Source organism: Notechis scutatus, unplaced genomic scaffold (assembly GCF_049901735.1).
Source record: "Notechis scutatus isolate UNSWTSFEM ecotype Mainland unplaced genomic scaffold, rNotScu1.2 NSCUCTG41, whole genome shotgun sequence".
In the NCBI taxonomy this organism is placed as follows: Eukaryota; Metazoa; Chordata; class Lepidosauria; order Squamata; family Elapidae; genus Notechis; species Notechis scutatus.
The window spans coordinates 66,004-72,871 of record NW_028263117.1 but is presented as its reverse complement, the minus strand read 5'-3'; the positions used below and the strand labels follow the sequence as shown (position 1 = coordinate 72,871).

General features: G+C 38.7%; 1 long non-coding RNA gene across 1 annotated transcript in view; it reads right to left on the bottom strand.

Annotated features, from left to right (window-relative positions):
* Positions 1 to 6,868, bottom strand: part of LOC148128637 (uncharacterized) — a 150,996-nt gene that overhangs the window by 78,888 nt on the left and 65,240 nt on the right. Inside the window, exons 3-4 of the long non-coding RNA XR_015746218.1 lie at positions 1,598 to 1,710; positions 796 to 895 (exon numbers count right to left, since the gene is read on the bottom strand). This is a non-coding gene — a long non-coding RNA (uncharacterized LOC148128637). The remainder of the gene's footprint in view (positions 1 to 795; positions 896 to 1,597; positions 1,711 to 6,868) is intronic.

Below are 6,868 nucleotides of genomic sequence, written 5' to 3'. Positions count from 1 at the left end.
ATATATATATATATATGTATCTATATATGTATGTATGTATGTATGTATGTAAATATTTTTTCTTTTCTCTGGGTGGGGAAGGACGCAGTCAGTGATGTCGGGCAGGTGCAATAAAGACTGACTGGGAGGGTGGGTGGAGAGGGGCGGGGCCAGCCAGGGGCACGATTTGCCGGCTCTCCGAACTGTGCAGAATCATAACAACCAGTTCTATAGAACCGGTCCAAACCGGTAGAATCCCACCTCCAGTATAGGGTCTCCTGCTTGAGCAGGGGGTTGGACTAGAAGACCTCCAAGGTCCCTTCCAGCTCTATCCAGATTGGTTAATAAAGGGCCAAGTCCAGCAAAAGGAGTTGGAGACTCACCGAGAATTCCAATCCCATCAAGGAGTGTCCAGAAGACTCCACGGCTTTGATCCCCAACCTGTGTCCCCTGAGCATTGACAGTCTTCCCTCTCCTAAAGATAGGATTTCTCCTCCTCTCTTCTACAACCCAATGCCTGGCTCTTAACACAGCAATGGCAGAGCCAGGAGAAAGAAAGAAAGAAAGAAAGAAAGAAAGAAAGAAAGAAAGAAAGAAAGAAAGAAAGAAAGAAAGAAAGAAAGAAAGAAAGAAAGAGGAAAGAGCACAGTCCCACCTAAAAGTCTCAACCAGAATTCTTCTCGTTCCTGAGGTTTTCTTTTGCACAAAATGTTCCCTTTCCTTCCTTCTCTTTATTTATATTTGTATCCCTTTCATTCTACCACACAACACACAACACACACACACACACACAGACAGACACCCCTCTGTTCTTACCTTCTGTTCCCGGGCTTGCTTTTTGCTAGCCATCTTGTACAACTTATGTACTTTCTTGGTGTTAAATTCAGTAAACTTGGAGGCAAATACCCATAGATTCCTGAAAGGAGGTGCAAAGCTATTTTAATTTTCTCTTTTTAGGAGCTGGGCCAGAAGCCCAGACTTTTCATGCCGGAGGAAAGAGATGCCCCAAAGAAGCAGTGATGGAGAGATGCTTTCTTCTGGGGCCCAAAAGTTCCCTCTTACACAAAAATGTCTTACTTCAAACTTGAGTGATGAAGAATCCCAAGATAAAGTCTGCAGAGTTTGATGCAAGCATGGCATGAACAGTCTGCTACTTTTCTTGACTACTGCAAATGCCGGTATCGTGGTTTTCTAGGGGTTTGGACTAAAATGTGGATTTTGTTTTTAACACTCATATTTAACAACATATTTCCACAAAGGGGAATTCAACAATTGGAGACGGCATCTCATTTGAGGCATTGCAGCAGGTATTCAAGGGGAGTTGGACTGTTTGCTTGTGGCTATGTAGAGATTCTAGGCGATTCCTCTTTTAACTCCATCCCCAGGTTCTGCCTCTTCTTCCCCTAGACCTCCAAACTCAAAAAGACTCCTGACTCACAAATTTGACTGGAACACCTGGACAAGAGATAGGGGGGAGGGGGGGAGGGAGAGGGAGGGAGAGAGAAAGAGGGAGAGAGGGAGATTGCAGAATTGGTGGGCAGGCAAATCACCGTCTTCATTCTTCAAGAACTTCCTGTTCAGGGTGGATTTTCAAACATTCAGCCATGTGGTCTCCTACCTTGAGCAGGCAACTCCGACTTTGCTCCAGCTGCTCTTCCTCTCTAATGGCTTTTTTTCTGGCTCATCCAGATTCTTCAGGGACTTCTTCACTGGGCTCATCAGCTCTTTGCACTTGGGAGACAGAAAAAGCAAAGCTCCATGTGAGTCGCACATCAGAAGGAAGGTGAGGAAAGGGAGACCCCGATTGAGGCAACCTTTTGAGGCTAGGGGCCCATTTGAATCTGGGGAGGGGATCTGCTGTGGGCACCCTCTCAAAATGGCAGCCAGAGGAGTCTTCCCCATTCCCAAGACAAGTCACCAGACTACAGAGAGGACAACGTTGGAGTGGGAGGTTCCACTCTTGCAAAGCAGACTCTCTCTTTTCATCCCATTCTCAGAAGATCTACAATTCTCCTGTGTTAGAGGTAAAGTGGTTGTGGGGAAAGTCCTTTTCCGTTGAGATGAACCTGCCAGGGACCGTGTTTAGCTTTCCAGCATGTCAGCCACCTTAACTGAGAAGAGGAAGAAAGTGAGAGCGCGAAGGAGCCTGAGGTGTATCCAGAGAAACACCTGGAGCCACACGGTCTCAGGCCCCAGCTGGCTGGGCAAGACCAAGCCAGTGAAAGCGATCCAGAGTTCAGGATGGGATTTAACGCTCATCTGGGGAGGCCCTAAAATCTTGGAGACGGTGCAAGAGGTTCCCCACCTTTCTTGAGGTGAATTCATTCAGGTGGAGGAAGGGAGCTTTTGTTTCGATCCAGAGGAACTGATCGTTTCATGAAAGAGGCAGCCCTCGACTTACAACCATGAGAAACTACAGCGGTACTGAACCAAGTGACTTATGACCCTTATGGCCATTGCGGCATCTTCCTGCCACTAAGAGATGGCAGGGGGGTGTTTGAGGTGCCGGCCCCGCAGGCTCACCCCATTGACTGTTGCACTACTCCGAAACTGGTGCCTCGAATATGGCAGCACATTGGGAAATTAGAGCAAAGCCGCCACGACCACATTCAAGGCACCGGCTCTGGAGTGCAACAGTCAATGGGGTGAGCCTGCAGGGCCGGTACCTTGAACGCCCCCCTGCTGCCTCTTAGTGCCCCTCTGACGGACCCCTTGGGGACGCGAAGAGGTGGCAGGGGGGCATTTGAGGCACCGGCACCAAAGGCTCACCCCATTGGGAAGAGAGTTTAAAAGAGATGCAAGCTGAGTGCGGTGTCTGCTGGGAGCAAAGGTGAGTTTATCTTGTGTTGACTTTGCTTATCTGTGTTCCTGGCGTCTTCCCAACCGTGTTGAGTTATTGCCATGCCTTCAAGTCTGGAATTCCTTCTCCTGCCCTGCCGAACTGATGACCTCCTCTTGCCTTGATTGGACTTCTAGTTACAGTGTTAGTTGACCACGTTTTGGTCCTGATTCTCTGCAGCCAAAGGCTGTTCCTGGGAGACTTTTCCTCCAGCCCAGAAGGTAACCACGACATTGGGGGCAAAGTTGGAGCTAATAAAGGGACTCCTACTGATTATCTTTTTTTAAAAAAAAAACAGCTTTATTGATTTTAACAACAAACAAAAACACATAAAACATAAAAACATCATCCTTTCCTTCATAAATTTACAGACAGTGTATCGGTTGGTTTACCACTTTTTTTGTGCATCCATTTCATAGTCTCCATTGTAGTTATATTACATAATAGCTCATATTATCAATCAACAATTATATAGCCTGATATCATTATTAAACAATCATTTAACTATACTTTTATTAATTCATACTTTAGCGAGATAACTATAGTTTACTTAATTTATTTTATAGCAAATCATAAAATCATGCCTAGTCTATCTTAATAAAATTTTATAAAGATAATATCAAAGAAAAAAAAGAAATATATATTCATTGTTTCCTAAAATCCTAAATATTCTATTATTATATTTTATTATCTAACCATTGATAGAAAAGGTCCCAAATTTGTGATTCAATTGAGAAAGCAGAACTTTTCCACGCAGAATTTTTTGGAAGGAGAGAAGAAGAGGCAGAGAAAGAGGTCTCATTAATTGAGTTTCAAGAGGAACAACTGGAGACTAAAGAAGAGGAAGGTGCAGTAGGTGGACAGGTGGATAGTAAAGAACAGCGTGAAGTGAGATCCATGAGAGCTGTTAGACCTAAATATAAAGCATAATCATGGAAGAAAAAAAATTGATTACAATGAATATAAATGGACTCAATTCAGCTGTTAAAAGAAGGAAAACCTTTCATAAATTAGAGAAATTAAAATTAGATATAATTTGTCTACAAGAAGTACATATCAAAAAACAACATGAACAATTGTTAGTACACCCAAAATTAGGGAAAATATTTACTTCTTTGACTCAATGTAAGAAAAGAGGAGTGGTTCTATACATTAAAGAGGTTATCCCAGCAAAATTGATTTATACGGATGAAGACGGAAGAGTATTAATGGTGGAAATAATGGACAACAATATAAAAATACTCTTGATTGCAATTTATGCTCCGAATAATAAACAAGAAGAATTCTATAAAAAATTACACATGAAAATAACTGGACTGGACTATGTTAATATAATTATGATGGGAGACTTTAATGGAATTGTGGACAATAAACTGGGCTATATAGCAACAGCAACAAAGCAAAATAGAAAGACTCTCCCTAAATCCTTTTTTAAAATGATAGACGAATTAACCTTAAAAGACATCTGGAGAGAAAGAAATGTTAAAGCTAAACAATATACTTTCTATTCAAATAGACATTTATCATGGTCCAGATTGGATATGATTTGGATCTCAACAGAATTAATATCTAATATTCAAGAAACAAATATTGAAACAAGTACTTGGGCAGATCATAGCCCAATGACAATTAAATGGAAGGGACCAAAAAAAAGATCGAGATGGACATTAAACAATACTATTTTAAAGGAAAAAGATTTTACACAATGGATGGAGAAAGAATTGGCTTTTTTCTTTAGAGAAAATAAAAAAGAAGATACTTCAACGCAGAATGTTTGGGATACAATGAAGGCATACATTGGAGGTTTGATAATAGATTATACAAGAAAAAAGAATATTAGGAAAAGGCAAGCCACTAAGGCCTTGGAAGATGAGTATAAAAGACTTGAAAAAGAATTACAGAAAATGCCACAGAAAAAGGATATTAAATTGAAGTTGGATATAACTAAACATAAAATGGAATTAATAGAGAAAGAAGAATTGGCACAGAAAATTAGAAATGCTAAACAGAATTATTTTGAAGATGCAAATAAACCAGGTAGATGGCTAGCATATAAATTGAGAAAGGAGAAAGAATCAAGAAAAATATTGAAGTTAATAGATGATCAAGGCCAAGTTTGTTATGGTAATAAGGAGAAAAAGGAAATTATTCGAGATTTCTATGGGCAACTATATAAACAAGATAATATTGATGAGGAAAAAGTCAAACAGTATTTACAGAATGCTAACCTACCGAAGATACCTAAAGAGACTGAAGAAATGCTAGAAAGCAACATAACAATGATGGAATTAACTGAAGCACTTAAGAAACAAAATAATGGGAAAGCACCGGGTCCAGATGGGCTTCCGGCAGAATTCTATAAAACATTTCAAGAATCATTGAGCATTCCATTGCTAGAAGTTATGAATGAAGCTATGTCAAAGAAGATGATACCCAAAACATGGTCAGAGGCTTATATTACACTTATTCCAAAAGAAGAGGCTGATCCACTGCAAATTAAGAACTATAGACCTATTTCTTTATTAAATGCAGACTATAAAATCTTTGCTTCAATTTTAGCAGAAAGACTTAAAAAATACTTAAATAATTTTATTCACCCAGATCAAAATGGATTTCTGCCAAAGAGACAAATTAGAGACAATATGAGAGTAATCTTGGATACTTTGGAATACTATGAGGCACACCCTGAAAAGCAAATGGCTTTGATATTCCTAGATGCTCAAAATGCATTTGACAACGTGAACTGGAGATTTATGTTATTACTATTGGAACAGTTGGGTTTTGCCAGAAAATTTATCCAAGCAATAGAAGCCATATAAAAGAGAATTAAAATTATATAAAATTATATATATAAAATTAAAAGAGAATAATTATATTAAACTTAAACAACAGATAGCTACAGACTTGAAGAAATGGGAAAACTTGCAATCGTCATTAATAGGGAGAATTTCAACAATTAAGATGAATATTTTACCCAGAATCTTATTTCTGTTTCAAACAATACCAATTAGGCTAGGAAAAGACTATTTTGAAGATTTAAATAAAATTATGTTGAAGTATATATGGCAAGGTAAGAAAGCGAGAATAAAGCTAAAGCTTTTGCAAGATGCTAGAATTAGAGGAGGCTTTGGCCTGCCCAATTGGGAATTGTACTACCAAGCTGCAAGTTTGATGTGGGTTAAGGAATGGATAACATTAAGAAAGACTAGATTGTTGACACTAGAAGGTCATGATTTGCTGTTGGGTTGGCATGCTTTTTTATGGTATAAGGGAACTAAAACACAGGGTTATTTTAGAAGACATTATATACGGGAGTCTTTGTGGTTAAATTGGGAGAAGATTAAAAGACAATGTTATTTGAAAATTCCAGTTTGGTTATCGACTATTGAAGCATTTTCCTATCCTATACTCTCATATTGTCTTTGATTTGTCTCTTTGGGAGAAATCCATTTTGATCAGGATGAATAAAATTATTTAAGTATTTTTTAAGCCTTTCTGCCAAAATTGAAGCAAAGATTTTATAATCTGCATTCAATAAAGAAATAGGTCTATAGTTCTTGATTTGTAATGGATCGGCCCCTTCTTTTGAAATAAGTGTAATGTAAGCTTCTGACCATGTTTTAGGTATCTTCTTATTTAATATAGCTTCATTCATGACTTCTAGCAATGGAATACTCAACGATTCTTGTAATGTTTTATAAAATTCTGCCGGAAGCCCATCTGGACCTGGTGCTTTTCCATTATTCTGTCTGTTGAGTGCTTCGGTTAGTTCCATCATTGTTATAGTATTTTCTAACATTTCTTCAGTCTCTTTAGGTATCTTAGGTAGGTTAGCATTTTGTAAATACTGTTTAATTTTTTTCCTCATCAATATCCTCTTGTTTATATAGTTGTCCATAAAAGTCTCGGATAATTGCCTTCTTCTCCTTATTACCATAGCACATTTGGCCTTGATCGTCTATTAACTGTGATATTTTCCTTGATTCTTTCTCCTTTCTCAGTTTGTATGCTAACCATCTACCTGGCCTATTTGTATCTTCAAAATAGTTC